The sequence below is a fragment of the Vipera ursinii genome (assembly GCF_947247035.1).
Source record: "Vipera ursinii genome assembly, chromosome: 3".
Lineage (NCBI taxonomy): Eukaryota > Metazoa > Chordata > Lepidosauria > Squamata > Viperidae > Vipera > Vipera ursinii.
In genome coordinates, this window is record NC_139516.1 from 82,226,630 (window position 1) to 82,248,514 (window position 21,885).

The 21,885-nt window shown below is 38.1% G+C and overlaps 1 long non-coding RNA gene across 3 annotated transcripts; it reads right to left on the minus strand.

Moving 5' to 3' along the window:
• Positions 1 to 3,495: 3,495 nt before the first annotated feature.
• On the minus strand, positions 3,496 to 9,685 carry LOC310637370. 3 transcript variants are annotated; one of them, XR_014491919.1, is made up of 4 exons: positions 9,543 to 9,685; positions 7,559 to 7,653; positions 4,807 to 5,024; positions 3,496 to 4,628 (listed from the first exon to the last, which is right to left on the minus strand). It is a non-coding gene; the product is annotated as an uncharacterized lncRNA (long non-coding RNA). The 3 variants fall into 3 exon arrangements; XR_014491918.1 differs by lacking the exon at positions 4,807 to 5,024; XR_014491920.1 differs by having other exon boundaries at positions 3,496 to 5,024.
• Between the last annotated feature and the right edge of the window lie 12,200 nt (positions 9,686 to 21,885).

A 21,885-nucleotide genomic window follows, 5' to 3' on the forward strand; every position in this document is an offset into this window, starting at 1 on the left:
AGTGTTAAATCAACAGCTCATCCCACACTCAAGAATCAGTTATTAAAACACAAGTTATTTTCATATATTTTCATTTGGACCTGAATAACAAAGAAAAGGATTCTCCACTGACTAAATGTTTTTAGATTTTTTTTAATCCTGATTTTATTTTAATGAATAACTCAAGGCAGTGATCATAATACTCCTTCTTCCTCCTATTTTCCTCACAACAACAACAACCCTGTGAGATGGGTTGGGTGAGAGAGACTGATTGGCCCAGTTTTTTTCATCCAATCATTGTGTCACCTGTTAGAGATTTGCATGCAGCACAAGATCTTGTTAGCAAAGGTATTCCTAGGCATACAAACAGTGTGAAAAGAACACCAAATAACTAAGCAAGTCCAACTAAAAAGAATAAAACACTCATAAGTTTGTTGTTGTCTTGGGTGCAGAGTGTGCAATTAGCTATCAATTAATTCTAGCAGACATTCATTATATTTGAAGTTAGATTTGTTAAGAAATATATCAGATAGGAAAGCCTTGATTTTACTTAAGCTACATCTTGAAGACAGGGAAGTCCAAGAAAGATGGCGGGGTAGTTTCCTTCTACTCTTTAAAACCAGAGGATTGTCGACTCTAAACCCACAATAGACCAGACATGGGAACTCTTTGAACTCTTTGCCTTTTGCCTTCATGGTCAAAGCAGATCCTAGCTGCAAAAATATCATGTAGTCCCCCAGTCACAGGCATTTCTGACAAGTGGTTTTTCTCAAGATTGGCATCTCTGGGACCGCTCCATCTGATGGCAGAGATTTGCCAAAATATCACAGGAGAAAATGGCCACAGCAAAGCTCAAGGACAGGGATACAAGTTGGAATGGGAAAGCTCCTGAAGTTAACGTCTACACCAAATTAAGATTGTTTGTGAAACCCCTCCAGAAAAGCCAAGTAGCAATGTTCCAAGGATGTACTGTAAATAAGACTCCTAAAATCCACCAACGTTTCTTCAGCTTAATACTGTATGCATCATATTTTTAGATGAATTTTTGATCCGCCAACTATCATGTTGGTATCCACCATCAAGTTTAATCAAAACTGTCTGTCTTACAACCTCTTAAATGCAAAGTGGGCATTTGCATGATTTAAAACCAGATTTAAGGGGGAGGGGCAGGCAGAAAACCAATCATGCTGAATGCACAATCTTCAACTATTTCCTTGAGAGAAATGAAAGGAGACTAGCTCTACGAAAGGGACATGAGCATCACCAAAGAAAGCTGTTCCTTTACTGACGTCATATTTGGTCAAATTTCTGGTGCCACCTTTTCCTTAACCTTGTCCCTTCAAAACTAGACTTGTAGCAATAGCACTTAGACTTATATACCACTTCACAGTGCTTTACAACACTCTCTAAGTGGTTTACACAGTCACAGTCAGCATATTGTGCCCAACAATCTGGGTCCTTATTTTACTGACCTCGGGAAGATGGAAGGCTGAGTCAACCTTGAGCTGGTCAGGATTGAACTCCTGGCAGTGGGCAGAAATACTAAAATTCTGAGAGTGGTTGGGTACTCTAGAATTGGCACATCACAATCCATTCTTGTGATGTGGGCAGACCAAGGAAGCTTAGACTGAAATGAAGTCATAGCCATGGCAATGCCTTGGGAAGGGAGATTTTCCCTCTGTTTGCTGAAGTCAGCCTGGGGTTCCTTTGGGGTCCAGTCTTCTCAAAGAGATTCCTTCCTACTCCAAGACCTCTGCTACTTGTGGAACTCTATATAAAGTAAATGAAATTCCACATCCAAAGGGAAAAAAAGAACTAGCCAGAGAGCAACGAGAACTTGTGGGAGGTGGAGTTCCATCTTGTGGGTTTTCTGGGCTCTGATGGAGTCATCTGAGCGACACAAAAAGTTGTGCCAAAGCTTTTATGTGTTTTACAAAAGTTGCCAAATTAAGGTGGGATTAAGGTTCCCTTCATCCAGGATTTGGGAAAGCCGTTGCTTTAGACTGAGGCATGGATCGGAAAGCCTTGACAAAAGTTAATCAAAGAGGTGGGGGGGGTGGGGAGGCAGAAAGAAAGTAACACGTATAACTCTTTATTAAAAGAGCAGCTTTTAGGGAGGCCCATAGCTGTGAACTTGAATAACAGGTTGAACTTTAAATTTGTTCATTAACAGGATTTGCCCCTCACTGAGAATGTTATTAGTTCCTCTAAAAGTCCCAGGGACAAAATGCAAAACCACAGTGAAAGCGTCTGGCAAAAAGTTAAACGCCTCCTAATTCTGCTCATGGTCTTGTGAACAAGTAAAGAAACAGATGGGGGGGGGAGTGATGAGGGGACAGGTTCTGGGGTAAGGGCTCACCTCGTCTGGAAGGGCCTCCCTGTTGAAATCTCATCTACATTCAAAAGTTGCCCAAGAGACTTGTCGCAGAAAGAACCACCGGGCTCCTTCCATGTAAGTAGAGGGACAAAATCTGACTCAGGAATGTAGCTTCTTCTTTTGATGGTGGTAGGTGGACTCTGCAGAGAAAGATTGAAAGAGGGAATGTTCCCACTCCAAACATTCCTTTCGGATCCCCCATCCCCCAAAGGGTTTTGGGATTCGCCCTTTAGTTTACCCCCAACCCTGCTCAGTAAACCTTTCAATCCTCTTCAAAAGATGAAGTTCCCACAAGCCAACCACAATCTCCATCTTAACACGAGTGATGTCATTTTCATGAAAGTCGCATTTCAAATCCTGAATACCAGAAGGGAAATGACATAGCTTATGCTTATAGATTGTGTATTTTATCACAAGCACACACCATACAGTTGTAGAGCTCTCCTTATGATACACTGAGGTATGTGTATTTCTCAATACAAAGATAACATACAGAGAGCAAACATGGCTGCTGTTAGGGAATGTATTTTGGGAATGAAGATATTTTGGGAGCATCAGGATATTTTCCTTTCTGGAGTAGCTTTTAGGGGTCGTTAATTAAGGCTGTAATTGGGAGTAGAATGTTGTATTTTTGTTTTGCTTAGGGAAAGGGTTTACTGTATTTTAATGCTATATTTTACACTTTTAATTACTCTTAACTGCCTCATGCCTTCAAGATGGAGTGCACAATAAAATCAGTGCAATGCTATAACTCCACTAACTTTAGCTATTATTTATTATTTATTACAGAAATATCTGTACTGCTCTTCCGCAGAAATTCCCAAGGCAGCTTGTATTTACCCCCCACAAAAAATGCAAACACAAACTACAAATCAAAACAACATATATATATATATATATATATATATATATATATATATATATATATATATATATATATATATATATATATATATATATATATATATATATATATATATATATATATATATAAGCTATCAGAAATTTTAAAAGCTAAATAAAATAATAATAATAAAGAATCCGGAAAGCTAAAAGGCATGGAGAAATTAAAATAAAATAATATGCTTTATCCAATACTGGAAAAGCTACAAAGAAGGGACCACACAGACCTTCCCAAGGATAGAATTTTACTAACCACCAGCCTCCATTGGCCAAGCTTTCAGGCAACAACGTTTCACTGACAATTTTGTTAGCAATCGAAGAACAGAGCAAGCAGTATGTATGCGCTGTGTGACCAATGAGGTTGTGCAGGATTTGCATCTAATATTTTTAAATGAGACGTAGATAGGTTGATCATCGAATCTGTAAAAGATGCTCAAGGATCAGTCCTTCTTATTTGGGGGGGGGGAGAGAATGCTGCATGGCACGGTGCGGGTCCTACTAGCAAATGCTCCAGTGATTGAGAAGATCACGCTGCATTCTCTCAGGGTTTTGTTTTTTTTAATGACATCATCTTTTCTCCTTTATGTTTTCCTTTTTTCCACAGCAGGAGAAGCCCTGTCTTATTCCTCCCTTTAAAGTCCTGAGTGAAACACGGTGTCAGATCTCTGATCTCATCTGCATGTTTGTATGGTAAACTGGGCCACTTTCAGCTTTTCTTTCTTTTTCTCTCTCCTGTGCCGCATCACACAAACAGTCAATAAAACACGGGAGATGCAAAATAAAACAAACTCCAGAGAAAGCTGGTGACTTTGTACTGATACGTTTGCCTGTGAACTCAGAACTGGCTTTATTCAGTGATTCCCTTCTTGGCGTGTGTAGGTGTGCATGTGCGTGCGTGTGTGTATCTGTCTTGTCATCTGCACCCTCCCGGGAACATACAAGCAGGTCACAATTAAATATACACATTTGGGTGTTGTTAGCAAGATGTCACCCTTGCATTCCATTCAGCGGGCGGCCGGGATGGATTATCAAGTCTCTCGTACTTTATTGAGCTTCAAGGAGAATTCAAACACCCCATTGATATTCAGTTGGTTTCTTGTGGCAGCGTCCTTTTGCCATGGTCTTCTTTTGCAACGTATTATACTTCACTTTCGTCTTCTGTTTGTTACTCTTTACAAATAAAAGCAGTCATTCAACTTCCTGGGAATCTTTTCTTTCCTCATAAATAATTTTCTTTTCTTTTCCAAAGCAGCACAACTGGGAAGGGAGGGGCACATAAAAGTGCCCCCAGATGGGAGGAAAGACAGCAGGATTTGGCGGTAGTCCTGGGTATCGCTGTTTTTAACCAGAGTATACAACTTGAAAGCAACTGGCAAATATAAAGAGATATAAACTCAGTTAATATCTAGAACTGGGCATAAGAGAGGAACATTTTTTAATTGGCTTGCTACCAAATTCCAGTCTAAAGGGAACTAAGTGTAACATACAATCTTTGACGAAAAAAGCACCATCCATTAATACCCAAAGATGGTGGGTGAGATTTGTACCTTGCACCGATTTTCCATGTTACATCAGTTCACAAAGCCCATGGGGCTTCTGCTGGCATTCCATGACTTATTTTTAGTACGGGGACATTTCAGATTCAATGTTATATTTTTTTGAACTCCACTGTTTGGATGAATCCGGATTCTCCCTTGCCATGGTGAACCCGAACCACTTCCTGGATCTGGGAAAATCCCTATTGATCTGGATTGAATGCAACAACCTGTTAACAGAGGAGGAATGTCCGGAGTTAGGCAACCACACTGTAGTGCCAGCCCTGGAGAATTCTCCAGCCAGCCCTGGAGAATTCTGGGAATTGAAATCCACAGGTCTTAAAGCCACCAAGTTTGGAGAACCCTGCTGTAGTGCATAAACAAGACACTAAAAGAGAGAAGGGGCCTTTTTGTTGGGAAAATTGGAAGTGCAGGAGGAATTCTGGGCCAGATCATGTGGAGACTGACTCGTTGGTGCCTCAGCATGGGAATATTATCTTGTCCTCGGCAGCCAAACTCCTCCCCTTCTGGAGACCATGCTCTGCGGGGGGGGGGGGGAGGGAGAGTGGAGAAGAAGAATCTGGATGATCCTTGAATATGGAAGCCGGAGGGGAATTTACATATGCAAGAGATCAGAGAGTGGAGTGAGGAGAGAAAGGCTGAATTATTTATTTAGAAGAGTCTGAATCATCTCTCCTTCTTTGCTCCAAAGGGAGGAGAAATGAAATTGCTCACTCACAATGTAAAAAGATTTTTTTTAAAAAAAGAGAGTAATTGCAGAAAGGAATTTTAATACAGCAGCAATTAAATCAATTAACTCCCATCAACTAACTTTTCTTACATTCAGGCTTCTTCAGCAACTTTCAGAAAGAAGTTGGCCTTAAACAGCCTTACATGGACATCAAGTCACATCAGCCAGCCTTGTGGATGCGATGGAAAGGAAGACAAAATGGCTGGAAGAGGCTATTTTGCTTTCCATCTACAGCAGATACCACAAGGCAGAGCATACTTGTATCCTACGCTTTGCTTCCCGAGGACTGGAACAATAAGCCAAATTCTAAAAACTGCACACTGGCAAACAATTTTGAATAAAATGTTTCATTTCTGCTGCTGATAAAGAGGAAGGAGATGCTATGATCAGCACTAAAACGCTAAACTAGCAAAACAGGCTGTAATTTTTAACAGGTGTAGCCTTTTTGCTTTTGTTGGAGCTTTAGTAATTTATTTTAAAAAGCCGAAATAAATTGGGCGCTAGGTGTAATTACAGTTCCAACTGTACCGAGAAAAATCACAATACATTTTAATACATTTTGAAATATATTTTAGAATGTTAACAATGCACTGCCAGCTACTAAACAGAAGACCAGGGTATTGGGTTTTTTAATGATCGTTTTTTTAAAAAAATGTTAAGTTTGGATCTAGCAAGTCCTTGGAGGAATGTAATGTTAAGTGCATCTGCACTAGCAATTTAAATGATAGTTTTCATTGTCATGGGTTTCCTTGGAGGAAAAAAGGAGTTGCGGTTTTTTAAGAAGGCTGAGAATTATTTGTTAAAACCCTTAGCAGATGTACAGACCTTGTTTCCCAGGATGATACAATAGCATCTCCTTTACACATCATGTCAGTGTGACATCTTATAATTATGGCATATCCAAATTATCTGAATTTCAGATGGTTATTTTTTTCAGATGTACCAAAAACCCTCTACAGAGTTTCCTGTAATTTTTTTTTTAAACAAAAGCAAGACAGAAAAGACGTATAGGAACTTTATAGCCTCCCAAATTAAATCAAATTCTGCTTAATTCCATTTCTTTCCTTGAGAAGCAGAAAAATGTTAAGACCCGAAAGCTATGCTTTAAAATTCCAGTGGATAGGTTTTGTATTAAACACGGGGAAGATCTTTTTAATCACATCTATATTCAGTCATGCAACAAAACTATAGAAGGAAGAAGAGAGAAAATTTAGAAAAAGGGGAAAAATAATATTCACTTTTAAGGGGCAAATTTGGGCATATGGCTGCCTCCTCCTATTTAATTCCCTCCCTCCCAGTAAGATTGCAAATCCCATCATTCCCAGACATCATTGGCTTTGGTACAAGGTTGGTAAAGGCAGCTGCAGATATGCCTAGGATTGTCATAACTGGATGATCAGGATTCTATCATTTTTGACAAGTCCAAGGCCATGTGAATTTGAGCATTAGATATTTTCACAAGAGATTTTTCTGAGGAAAATTAAAAGCGTTATCTTCCTTTTGCTCCTTTCCTGGAAAACAGGTCCTTGTGCAGGCTAGCTGATATTTTCCTTTTATAAGAGCAGTAGTACATTTGGTTGTTCTGAGGATAGACAGAGTGCTAGCCTAGGTCTTAACATTATTTTGTTTGGAAGGAAGGAAGGAAGGAAGGAAGGAAGGAAGGAAGGAAGGAAGGAAGGAAGGAAGGAAGGAAAAAGAGTGTTGACAAAATTCTCTTTTATATCCCCAACAGAATTTAATAATATCTGCAGTTTTGCTAATCTTACTTGCTAAATGTGTATTTCCACTAATTAATGTAACAAGACAAAATAAGCGAATCCTCTCTCCCCTTCATTTATTCACATTTGCTCAGGTATACATTTATGCTAAGTTTGCAAACACTTTATCTGTATTAGCATTTAGGTGCAAGCAGGTAATATAAAAACTATGCTGATACAAAATGTCAGTGAATTAGTTTGAAGATGAAATTGAGGCAAGATATATTTCACGTGATGTGTGTGTTATGCAACGAACCTTTGAAATATACATCTGTGTTTACTACAAAAGTGATGTTTTTTCTCTCTTCTTCTGACAGAGGGAATTTCGGAAACTTCACTCAGATGTCCTGGCTAAAGGAAATACATTTTATTATGCTTGTACAAAAATTGTGCAAAAAGGTTTATTTGCGTTTTCACTATGGCAGATTTTATGAGTGCAGAAATCTAGGTAAACTGTATATATAGTTCCTTTAACCTTAAGGGCATTTTCCAAAAAAGAAGAAAGAAGAAAAATTCCTGAAACCAATGCCCTGGAGTTCTTGCATTTTAGAGAAGGATAATTTCTCATTAGCACAGCATGAATAATCAGAAGTGGAATTATGTGTTTTGGCAATTCATACTCATAACTGCAGTCTTTTGACTGAAGTAAATGTTAACACTAACCTCAACAAGAGTTTGCCTGAATAAAAAATGAAGATAAGCGCTGATGGTATGCTCTGAATTATCTTTACGAGTTCAGGCATTTTTATATTTACGGTAGATACTATTTTAATGGGGTATATTCTCATTTAGTCATATGTAGATGTCTATGGAGATTTTCAGTCATCCAGGTCATGGTTATCCCAAAACTTTATTTTTTCTTAAAGAAGCTTGAAGCTTCTTGGATGAAAAGCAAAATGTCTTTAAGGAAAAGCAAAGTCCAGTTCAAAAGTCCAGACTTTCGAAAAAGCACCCTTGGATTTAGATTAATTATGAATATATTGTTATTCCAATTTTAGTCAGACCAGCCAGTCACATGATATGAAGTCTTTCTTTGTATCACCCTCAATAATAACACTCAATCCAAGGCTAGATTGATACAATACTATAATGGCAAACTGTGATTTGTTGAATAAGCCACAACGGATTGAATCTATCCCTTGTGTTAAACCATAAACCAGATTTATAATCCAAAAAGGTTTGGTTCATGCCTTCTGAACCATAATGCAGTTTGTTTGATTTTGGATAAGTAAACTGTGTGAGCCTACCATTCTCTCACAAGTGACCCTTGCAACAGATTTGATTAGGTGTGTTGTGGAAGAAAGAGGTACAAGCTTCAATTAAAAAAACAACAAGGATGTGTTAATTAAGAGATGCTGTTACGTGTTTCAATAGTGATAACTTAAATCTGATTTCTACAGGAAAGAAATCTTGCACAGGTATTCTTTTTTCCCCATAATACAAGACCACTATCATTTCAGCTCTTTGCAAGACTGCCAAAGAGAAACCTGATTTATTTATTCATCTCAAACTTTCAAACACTTTAGACAAAGCTTTCTAAATCCAAACACATCTAGCATATTCTTCTACTATAAATATGGTGAACTAAGTTTACCTGAAAATTTGTGTATAATTTATACACAAGTATATAGTTATATATAGGTATTATACATGTGAATTTGTGTATAATTTGAAGCAATATACTGTGTTGTATCTATTTAAGAAAATCATTGATTTCTCATCAAGTCTTTGGAGATAAAAAAATGGTGCATTTAATTAATATTAATTAATATTAATTCTTCTGTATTAATAGCATATCGCTAAATATATTAGTTTATGTACAAAATATTTTTACTTTATATGATAAAAGAATTAATTTCAGATGAAGTACATCTTGTGGCTTTTCATTTTACCATTAGATTACATGTATGGGTTTTATTAAATTGTTTGTATTCGACATGAACTAGCATCCTTAGGTGTACTTTTAAAAAATATTACTTATAAAGAAATAAGATCTGGAAAGAAACAAAAACAATTCCTTTCTAAGTGTTTAAGGGGCTTACTAACCCACAATTAGCTCTGCTCGTTTGTTCCCTCTTTGATCATTAAATAAAGGAGGACTTAAAAATTGAAGAGTGGCGATAGTGGGAGGAATCTCATTAGAATCTGTCTCTTGCTAATTTGAGATAGTTACTATCTCGTACAATCCTGGCTATTTATAAATAATCCAGAATATTACTAAATCAGAGTTTCAGCCTTACCCGTTCAAAACTCAATCCTGTGTTTGCAAAAGGATGCAAATAGAGCGCCCTCCGGTGGCCATCGTCGGTAGCTGAGAGTTGCTCAATAGGTCCATCCAGTTACAGCAGGAACGTGGTTGATTTAACAAAAGACAAGCAAGAAAAGACACAGCCGGCATTCTACAAGAATGAACTGTGATATCCTTTTGATGGCTGTAATTTATTCTGCATAGTCCCCGGACTGAAACGATCAATTAGCAGCCTGAAATGCACTGTGAAGTAAATTGTCACACTCCCTATTACAGGATGGTTATCATATATTTATAAGGTGCATTTTCTGCAATCAGAGCCAACAAGGAGTGTTGAGTGATAAAAGCAGTTCTTGGGGAAAAGAGGAGGTGGGGGTGGATGGGAGAATCCTGGCATTGTAGAGGAAGATGAAATGTTTATGACAGTCTGATGTTGCACTTTCTTTCTATGGAGGTTACATTTTACATTTAGGACTCAAAAGGAAAGTTAAAATGGCAGCCAAATTCTTGTCAGGAAGAAATTTAAGATATTTCAGTGGGGGAAATTCTTGATGAAGAAATCTGATTTTTGTTTGAGAAAGCGCATACCTTTTTTTAAAAAAAAAACTTTTGATGATCAATCTAATCTTTCCAAAGATTGTGTTGGCTATGGATGATGGGATTTGTAATCCAACATATCTGAAAGATATCAGTATGGAGAGGTGGGAAATTACTGCAGTTTTTGAATGTTGGCTTCCCCCTCCCCCAGTTTATAATACATGGATATCTACAGGTCAGTTAAACGAGCCAAGTGTTGGTCAAATTGCAAAGCACTCCTTTATTTGAACAATGCAGAGCAATAATAATGTTGATTAGAATGGCAACAACTTTCTGAAAGATTCTGTAGTCCAGTTCCTTCTAAAAGAATCCCAGAGCAGCAGGCCAAAATCATACAAGTCCTTCCCTCTCCATAAAAACAGCAACAAACCTAGATCCTTACACACACACACACACACACACACACACACACACACACAAACACCCTGCTCCTGTCAGGTGTCCATGATTTTTTTTCTTCCAGAATTGTTGACTCCATAATTGTTCTTTTAAGTTTGATTCTTACTTCAAGTTGTGTTTAATGCAAATGGCCAGAAATTCAGAGACTCATATTTCCAGTTCTGTGTATCTAGAGGGGCTATGCGACTTTAGCAGCGATGTACTTAACTTGTGGCCAGGAAGCCAATGTTTGAAATAGAAGCAACTTTCAAATCAATTGTATTTGGTCTGGTATTCAATGAAAACATTTACAAATTTCACTACATCCAAATAGGGAACCTGTGTCCTTCCAGATGTTGGTGCATTGTCCTTCAACAACTTTCACAAGTAGCGATAGAATGGATGCTTGGTTATTGTTCAGCTGGTTGTCAAGAGACACATGTTCCCCACCTCTGTGCTACTTAATTTATGATGCATGAATGTATGTGCTCTTTGGAAGGAATCCATACTTGGCCACTTGTTCGGCCAAATGGTCAAAACCAATCATGGCCAGAGAAAGTGATCTAACTGAAGACAGTGAAACACCTTCCATAAAATAAGGTACATTTTTGCTTCATGCAGAAGGCAAACAAAAACCAATTTCCAAGAGATTCTCTCAAAGAGAATCATATAAGTAGCTGTCTGGCTATCTAGCTATCTATCATCTATCTATCCATATCTATGCATGAAGTGTCCTTGATGCTCTCAGTACATGGTTTTCTTGTAGATGGTTCATCTATCTATCTATCTATCTATCTATCTATCTATCTATCTATCTATCTATCTATCTATCTATCTATCTATCTATCTACTGTATCTAGTCTGCCTGACTTAAGGAACAAGATCCAGTCATTATTCAGATATGTGGCTTTGTTTTTTTTCCTACCATGCTCCACCTGCCATTGAGGCAATCCTAAATCTTCTGTGACCATAAAAGCAATAATAAATCTGTACTGGGGGGGGGGAGTAATTGCTTTGAGGCTGGTATTTTATACAGTGGTGCCAGTGTTTAAGGTGGCATTTTATACATTGGTGCCAATATGTTTTGCCATGGTTTTCTTCAGAGGCTTTCCCCCGACCATTCAAAGTGCTTTGCTTGTGTGTCATGGCGCCCTATTTGTATGCTTTTGGCAATGCTTGCAGAAGAAAATTAGTTTCTATCTGTTTGCAGCTTCTTCCAAGTTTCCATTCCCTTTGCACCTATTGGGTATTTCAAGGTGTTTGTTTTAAATCACATCATTGCTATCTTTTATTACAGATTTTTCATTGGCATGGGGGAGGAGAGAGATTATCTCCCACATGTGAGGCCTTCATGTTTCTACAGCTATCTTTTAAAAATAAAAACCTAGAAAGCTAGGGCCCTCTGCTTGGAAGCATTAAATGCTTTTGTGGGATCACATACTGCAGCAGTTATTGATCATAACTGGCTGGACATTTTAGCAATGTAGCTCTAACATAGCTGGAAGGCACCAAGCCAGGGAGAAATGCATCAAAAGAAAGTTATGATTACCTTGGACTTCAATGTGTAGAGTCAACCATCATAAATTAAGTATCTGGAGGATTGACTTGTATATATGTTATAATCACTTGACAACAATATTGTAGCATTTACATGTGTGGGTGAGATATCGAAAGTTGTAGATTGCTCATGGAGTTTCTATATCTTTCCAACATATTATTTTCACACCTTATACATGCAACAAAGTCAACTAATATTTACCTATAGAAGTAATAACATGCATATCAAAATTGCCTTAGGAAAGATGAACAAGGAATCCATGGAATAGACATATGAGAACTTCTGTGAAGATTCTCAGTCATCATAGTTGTTTCAAAGATGCTTTTTTTCAAAAGGCAACTGGTGTTTTTTTCTTTTTCTAATGAAGCTTCTTGGATGAGAAGTGAAACATTTCCTTCTTCAAGAGAGAGAGAGAGAGAGAAAACCACAACAGTCCAGTTGCCTTTTGAAAAAAGCGCATTTGAGACAACATATGAGAACATATTCAGACTGATTCCTTGTTAAATAACACTGTGGGAATGGAATTGTATCCACAACGCAAAGAAAATCTGTTCTATTCCAAAATAACCTGTGGATCAATCATCATCTCCTCCTCCTCCTCCTTCTTGAATCACTAATATTCAGGGTGAACTGCCTCAAAATATGTAAATTCCATATAACCATTTAATTGTAGAACTGCCCTTAGTGAACTAAGTTAATGGCCACCTATCTTTTGATAGTTAACTACACATTAATTGTATTCTGTATCTGCCTACTATATATTGCCAACTAATTTCTCTCGAGGATTCCAAGTTATAATATATTATGGATAAATATATGTGTTTATATTTAATCTGTTATCAAATACTACCTCATCCACTCTTTTTTTCAGAAAGTGAAAAAAGTCCAAACTTGTTAAATTATTGGGTTTATATTATACCTCGAGTATATCATCACTGTCATTTGTTGAATGGGCAGAAGAGAAAGATATCCTTTCCGGTTTGTAGAAGCTTTGGTTATTTTTAATTAATTGCTTACTCGTATCCTGCCTATCCATCGGCAACTATGGGAAACAGTTGAATGCGGCCTTTCCCCATTTCTCCCCAGAACCACCAGCTGACAAGGTAAACTGGGCTGAGAATGCAAAGTCATGCAGAGAACCTCAGTGACTGTAAATAGGCTAGAGGTTGAATCTCCCTCCTCTTGATTTTGGTACCAACTTTCTACGGTCTTTTCATGCATAAGATGGAGGGGTCAACAAATTTCGGGATGCTTGTGGCTCACAAGTGTATTTTAATAACAACTTCTAAATAGAAGAGGAAGTCAAAACCAATTCAGTGAAAACTGGGCGTGCTCATGGCCCCATACCAGGGCAGAGTAGAATGGCAGATGGTGCAACATTTGTTCGTGCTTCTGAAGGACTAGTTACCTCAGTTGCAATATCCACTTGCTCACATTTCCATTTCTTGGTCCACCTAAGTATCTTATGAATCCAATTCTTTCATTTCCTTCCCCTGCTGTCTAAACGTTTTGAGGCCTGCCAGTTACAGAAAGCTTAGTGTGAAAATGAGTGAATGGCTGGGGTGGGGGGGGCGGGAATAGGAAGGATAGGGCAAACATCACTTTCCTCATGTCTCAAAGCATGTACTGGTATCATCAAAAGCTCCGGGAAAGGACTTCTTAAAGGAATGTCGATTAACATATTCATGGATGCTGAAGGAACTGGGAGAGGCTCTGAAACAATATCACTGTTTGTAGTAGGTATGGGTGTTCTTCAGGCAGTTGACCTGGGCATTCAAAAGACATTCCTGCAAAGTGGGCTCAACCTCCAGCCTCTTTGAATGCTGACACCAAATTGCCCACTTTCCTAAATGTTCTTCTAATGGACTCATCAAGAGACACTGCCTTCCTCCTCCTGCCCGACCCCTCCTCCCCCCACAGCAATCCTGCCCCCAATTCATTTTTCTCAACTCTATAATCAAGAGCCCAATTTTGTCATTTGGAAGTACTAATTATCTAATCACGCCATGCTGCTGAAACACACTTGTCTGCCCAATTAGCTAGGACAATTATTAAAATTCAGAGGCCTAATTATGTCTCTATTTAATGCTGGCAAATCCTGCGCTGCAGCAGTAATTAAAATCCCTCTCTTTTGCCTCTGCCTTAAGGGCAGTGGCTGATCAGGGAACCTGTCAGAGGCGGTGCTCAAGCACAGCAGCCGAGCATACGGTGCAACATGACCCTACATTGTTAAGCTTGTCAACATATTAACCTGAATTCCCTTCAGCCCAAAAGACTCACATGGGAGAAGAGGAGGAGGGGGGAAAGGGGGGGATAAACTGTGTATCATTTTATTTTAAAAAGTTCTGTTTAATTAATACCATAAGAAACCCGATGAAGTTTGAACCACGGAAGTCACAGGACTACTTCTCATTATAACTTCTGAGCAAAGTGCTTTACAGCTCTAGATTAAAAAGAAATTTCATTTTTATTTCCTTCTCCCTCCCCCATTTTTTCTTTTTTCTTTCTCTTTCCTCTCCTTCCTTCCTTCTTGTTAATTGCTAAGAGAAAGCCAATGTAATCTGAATGTTGAAAGACACAGAGCCAGAGTCACAAAATGTGAAAATATGGATGTAACATTTTAAGAAGTTTATCAAAAGTTTAAATATCATCATATTAGGGTAATTCCCTTAGCTTTATAGCAGCTTCCAGATTAACTTGGAAGTCGTTATTGGACAAGGAGTCAGGCAAAATTAAATGGCAAAGCTCTCAGCTCTTCAGCCAACGTTTGATCTTAAAGGAAGTTCCCTCAGGGCCCATTTTAAGGCAGAATTTTCGAAAGAGTCACATTTCTGGGATGTCACAATGAACCTGGTCAGGAGAGAAAATACCAAGAGAACAGCCTTCAGGTGTGTGGGCATGTATCAGGTTGAGGTTTAGTTCCAGAGTCATCCTGGTACATGCCCTACATCTCGTCAATGGCCTTGCTGCTCTCAGCCTCTTTTGATGAAGTGCAAATCTGCCTTCTGACTTGCTCTGTTGGTGTTGGCCTGTCAGCATGTTTTCTTCTTGTCAGCAGCAATTGACTGGTTAGGTTCACCCTTGGACAGTAATTGTAACAGCTCATTGACAAGCTAGTGACCCAGCCAGACCCGATAATGGAAAACTATTGATTTTTATGGGGCTCAGCAAATCCAGAATGCTTGGCCCGTGTAATGTCATCAATTGCCTTGGAGTCTGATAGACGAGAGAATCAACTATCTTCTTCTTGGCCTGACAGTTTTCTGGCGAAAAACACAAACTGGACTTTATCCGCTTTCCTCAGAAATCAACTAGCAACAATAAGTTCTCAGTTAAACAATAAAGATAAAGACACACATTACTTTTTGCAAAGGGTAAGCAATGAAATTGAAGGTTTCTCCTGTGTTACCTTGGGCAAAACGTGAATATTTGTCAGAACATGCGTTAAAAGAATGTTGGAAGAATCCATTTAGCATAGACATGGTACTGAAATTGTCTAGATGTGGTAAACTGGATTAATTTGAACAGGAACACTTGGCAAGACAAAATTTAGAGCCCATGAAGCTCCTTTTAACCGTAACAAATGGTCCAGTGCTGAAGCTTGCCTTATATTCATTGGAAATAATAATGACAATTCATAGGACATAACAATGGGTTTGATCTTACCTCCAGATAGGATTATTGTTGTGGGGAAAATAGGAGGAGGAAGGAGTATTATGTACATTTCCTGTCTTGCATTACTTACAAAATAATAAAGGTGGTATAAACATCAAATAAATAAATGATCTTGTTCACAAATGACTCCAAACAGAAACAATTTTTTCTTATGAAGGTTGTTGCTGTAATTATTTTTGTTATTTTAAAGTAACTATTTAGGTGAACAGCCATGTATAGTATATTAAAATACAGAAATTGTTAAGTGTCAACTTCATCGCCTCTTGATAATGTACATCATCTAAGACTACACTACCATCTTCTGATTTTTTTTCAGCCACATTAGCAGTTTATCACAGTAGGGAATATCAGATGTTTTTCTTATCTAGAGTCCATTCTGTGGACTTGAATAATCATGTTTTTGACCTTTGTGGCCCTTAGATCTCCATTAAGAACAAAAATAACTGCGGTAGTGAACTTCCATTAGATGGACTTGGGCAACTTTTATTCTTTAGCATGACAAACCATTGTGAGATAACCTGGGTATTCAGTCTTAACTAAAGGAGGCTTTTCCTTGCTGGATTCACATGGTGTAAATGGAACTGTGCAAAGAATATCTCCTCACATCTGGCATAAAGCCATTGTTGTTGGATCTGAAGCATGCCAATTGAACTAGAGTAGACATGTCAAACTCGTGATGTCATGTGACGTTGTGCGACGTATCGGAGCTTTTTCCCCATTGCCAGCAATGGGGTGGGCGTGGTTTTGTCATGACACATCCGGCCTGCGGGCTGGCAGTTTGACACCCCTGAACTACAGAGTGAGCAACTCATAGCCTATAGCTCGCCCCAAACCCACTTTCTGACCATCAGAGTCTCCAAAGATGGTGCTTGTGAAGTTTAGTAGCCAATCATTTTGATTAGCAGCAGGATGACTTTTCAGGTTAAGAAAACAAAAAGTTGCAACCTCTGGTAGGGTTAATCCATATATTTTGTTTTAAAACAACCTCTACTAAATCATTTTAAAAAGGCCAAAGAAATGTAGTGACACAGCTACAGCTTCTGGTGATGTCCTCTGCAACCCCCGAGGCCCAAAACAGATTGACAAGGACCAACTCCTGACTGGAGGAAAGATGATCATTTGTGGCCTAAAAGATGGCCTACATATTCATCCTTAACAGTGCTGACTGCTTATAGCAGGGGTGTCAAACTGGTGGCCTGGTGGCCCGCTGGCCAAATGCGTCACGCACAGGCCACGCCCATCCCGGCTCCGCAAAGGCAAAAAACATCGCGATACATCAACACGATCAAGTTTGATACCCGTGGCTTATAGCAAGGGGGATGAATTTCAGATTTCTGTGATTCTATTTACTGTAACAGTAGTACTAGCACACTACTATTAACTCCATAATGAAGAAAGCTATGAATGGGCTGCTCCTATGATTTTTCATAAACACATCATAGTGAAAAGTGGAAATGCGAAAGATTTGATTCTCAAAAGTGCTTTACAATTCAGAAATAATGTCAGGGCTGAAAATTTGTGGTAACTGCTATTTGTGAAGCTTGAGGCAATGCACATGTAGTAGCAAAAGGGTTATTCAGAGGACAGATAGATCAGGCTTAAATTTAACCCATCTTTTGAGATTTGTTTTCTTGTTGTTTTTTTAATATGGCTGTAATTTCATTTTAGTAGCTGCCAAGATCTCAAAGTGTATTAGATTGACATCACAGTGTTCATACTCTATTTTATAAAACAACACCTTGAGCAAGTGGAATTGTAAAGCCAGCAATTTTTTTCACCCCTAATTAAATCATTTGCCATCTGCTCCATATTGCAAAGAAATTATCTTAGCCTGTAGGTATCTTAATTTATTTGCTTCTAGTGGTGATACTATGAGTTATCTGGCATGTTTCCAGAAAATAATCAGAAACTACCTTGAATTTTTTATGAATATTTTGGTGACATGTTAAACATTCATTTTTAAGTAGAACTTCACTGTTGGGCATTTATACCCATATTGAAGTGTTTTTATTTAAGGTTTCCCAGTAAGGACAGGATTAGGGCACATCATCAAGCTTAGTAGGAATCAAAACTTGTCCATGGCAAGGTAGTGGTAAGTAATATTCTACTTCCTTGGTTCTTCCTTGATTAACTATGTCAACTATTAATTCAGCTATGCCAGCAAAAAAATAACATGAGTATTCATAAAGAGCTGTCTTCCATGCAAGCACACAAATACTTATCAGCATGCAAGAAATACTGGCTATTCAATATTAAAATGGCAGTGAGCCTTTTTATTACTAATAGTGTTTCCAGCCAATATTTTCTAATAACTTTGAGCTGTATTAAATTTCAAGAATATAATTGTGGATGTTTATGATCTATATAGCTGCTAAACTGAGGGATGAAGCAAATCAATACAGTAACAAGGTTGATTTTTTGTTGTTGTTCCTGTTTTTGCTACTCAAGTTTTAATTGTGTTTCTTACAGCTTCTACAACCAAGCAGTTAAGTCTACATTTTACATGATGTTACTGGCTTTTTCATGGAAAAAGTCATAAGAAAGGTAGTTCAAGTAAGTTCTGTTACGCTACATTATGTCAGCACAATCAGTTTAATCTTATCAGTTCATACTTTGCTTTATCTGTCTTTCCTTTTCGCATTCCAGTCAGAATGAGCAGAAATGAAAATTGTAGGCTTTTTTCCCAGCATAAATAGAAGGCTAAACAAGCTGCATTGGGTTGAACTTCAGAGAACAATAATTTGTTTTTGTTAATTAAGAGATATAGCAACAATGCTAACAAGGGCAGTTACTTTAAATTTCTCAAACTTACGCTTGTAACAAAACTCCAGAAAAACAATTCTCTCAAAATGTATTTTTACATCCTGTTTTTCTAATAAAATATTGCATCAGCAATAAAAACAGTAATTAGGTATCTGCTAGCTTTCTTTTATTTTAAAGCTTCTGAGTGTCAGATATTAACAATCAAGATCTTGTGAATGGCATCTCAGTAGTAATAGTAGTAGCTCTCTCTCTCTCTCTCTCTCTCTCTCTCTCTCTCTCTCTCTCTCTCTCTCTCTCTCTCTCTCCCTCTCTCCCTCTCTCATAGACATGCGGAAAGCATGATGCATGCTATACAATCTGTAATAAGATTCTGTACAATAATAGCAATAACAAATAGCACTTAGACTTATATATCACTTCACAGTGCCTTACAGCCTAAGCGGTTTACAGAGTCAGCCTATTGCCCCCAACAATCTGGGGCCTCATTTTACCAACCTCGGAAGGATGGAAGGCTGAGTCAACCTTGAGCTGCTGAGAATCAAATTAGCCTGCAATACTGCATTCTAACCACTGCACCACCACGGCTTTTAATAGAATGTTCTGTATCCTTCTTGAACCACCATGAATTAGAAATATTTACAATGCGTTTTTCTAATGTTATATGATTCAGAAAAAATAATTCACCACTCCTAACTGCAAGCTGGATCAGCTACTAGAAATTATACATTGCTATAAGCACCTGGTAACCTCTTACAGACCCGGTTCTCTCATCATGTTCAACAAGGATAGTTAGGATATCATTGAAAAGGAACATGAATTGATCCAGTCAACTTTCTACTCTCCCTCCAGAGCAGGACTGAGCCCAAAATACAACTAGTCTTGCATAGAGTGAAACTATCTCAACCTCATCTGCCAATACTGGAAACCTCAGAAGCCAGTTAATTGTCCCATTCTGTCAGTTTAGCTCCCCAAGAAAAAAAAGCTGTAGAAATTACAATGTAGATGCTGCAAAATGGGCATTAGCTGTCTACTCTTCAAGTGACCTACACATTGTACAATTTAACTCAATTGTACCACATATCAATGATAATTATTAATATTGGGTCATACTATACAAGCAGGTTCAGTAGCTGGAGTCACTTGCTACATTTTATAAGCTAAAAGTTCAAGTAAATTCTTTTTCTAGTGAAGTAAGCAAATGCCAAATCCTTGCTTTTCCCCCCAAATCAGGACGAAAGTGCAGTAACGACAAGTAGATGAAAGATAGCAAGGCTTCAGGCAAGAAACCCAAGGGAAAAGTACAGCTCTAACCACAAACTACAGAACATGTAAGAAAATATGAACAACAAGGACACTGAGAAATAAGGCTGGTAGAAAGGATGGGCCTAGGAATAAATCTCTAGCTCTTGGAAGGAGTTCGAATTGAAATCCTTTCAAGTGAAGTTAGAGTCATCATTATATGATGTCAGCTCCAATCCCTATCGGTAATCAAATAATAAACTTCTAGATGCATATGTATGCAAAAAACTAGCCATTGCATTCATTAGCATTTCATTAAAAAAGCATTAATTCCGTCCCTTTTCCATCTGAACAGCTAATCAGTACTATGTCTTGTTACTTCCCTTGGCTGCTACACATGTATAAAGAGGAAGTAAATGTCTCTCCATCTGAATGTGAGTTTCCTGACACCAAATCCATAAAAGGTGACAATAACTGCAAACATGTGTGATTGCTTAATCAACATTCTGCACTGGCAATTGGATTTCAACCAGATCAAGAGCTGTATTTATTTTATATCCTACAGCACTATATCAGAAGATAAGATTTATTTTTCTAAAATAAAACTGATATACATGATACCTTTATATGGCTACTGATGCTTTAAGAAAACCAGTTTGTGGTTGTAGTGGCTAAGGCATCAGGCTAGAAGCTAGAAGACAGTGAGTTCTAGTTTTGGGGCCAGCCATTCTCTCTCAGCCCTAACAAGCAGGCAATGGGAAGCCACCTCTGAAATATTGCCATTAAACTGCAAGGTCATGTTTCAAGCAGTCAACAGGAGTCAACAATGACTTGAAGACACATTCATGCACGCACCCACACCAACATACACACATCTTAACATCAATTACACATTTTTACTAATTTCCTAATGCCTTAACTTCAGTTACATTTCTCTAAAAAATAAAGTTCATGTAAGTTAAGAATAAGCTGGCATTTAATTATAAAATGGCACTTGACTTACCATAAAAAGTTGTTCTGTTCTCTGGAAAATGGATCTGACAGGAAAGAGCTAATTCTTCTAGTCAGAAGGCAGGGCTTAAACTTCCATATCCTGTGGAATAGCCCCACCCAATTCAGTGGCCTATTAACTTCATCTACAAGAATAACCATTTCAATAATTATATTAGCCAGTAACACCAAAGTGCAACAAAGAAAATGAATTGTAAGAACCACACATTTATACTGCATACAGAGGACAGTTCTGCATGTTCTAACAAGCTTTTAGATTGGGTCCATCTTCTGGTAACCAAAATGGTGCCTCACATTAACTGCTGTTCTCAGCCCCTGAAGAGGGAGCCAACAATGAAGATATATTAAAAAAGATTAAAGCAGAACAAAGGTGCAACGTGGGCCAAGGCTTTATAACAACTGCACCATGCATCCAAAGGAATCTTTCATGGAGACAAATGCTTGACAAAGGTACATGTCTCATGCCAAATTATTGCTCAGTTGCCAACACCATGGAAGTTGCAACTCATTTGGAGACCATTTTCAGCGTGGCCCCCCAAATTACTAAAAATGTCTTCTATCTCGTGATTTCTAGCATTAGTCTGAATTTGCTACTTCACCTTGGGCATCATCTATCCTTACTGAACTGAGACTACTTTCTGAAAATTGACAAGATTGGAAGTTCTGACGGTCATAAACTGGGTCACCCACATGACTCGTCACAATTTTATAACCTTTTTGGTGATGGTCATTAAGCAAACACTGTGATTGTTAAGCAAAGCAATTATTAGTTATGGGCCAGTTTTACTATAAACTGCAAGGAAATGGCTATAACGCAGGCCGGTTGTCATAAGCTCCTGAAATATAGTCATGTGACCACGAGGGGGGGGTTGTCATAACTTTGAAAGTTGCTAAGCAAATGGTCACAAGTCAAGGACGTGTATAGTGTTGATGGAAAGTTCATCTGAACCACTCAAAATTTAACCTGTTTATACTGTAACTAGTGTCTACTTATAGGTAAGTTGAGAATTTTAAGTGCCAAAATACACTCCCAAAATTGGGTTCAAATTATCTACAGATGGGCTTATCCAAAAATCCCATTAACCCCATCTCATATTGGCACATAGGCCCATCT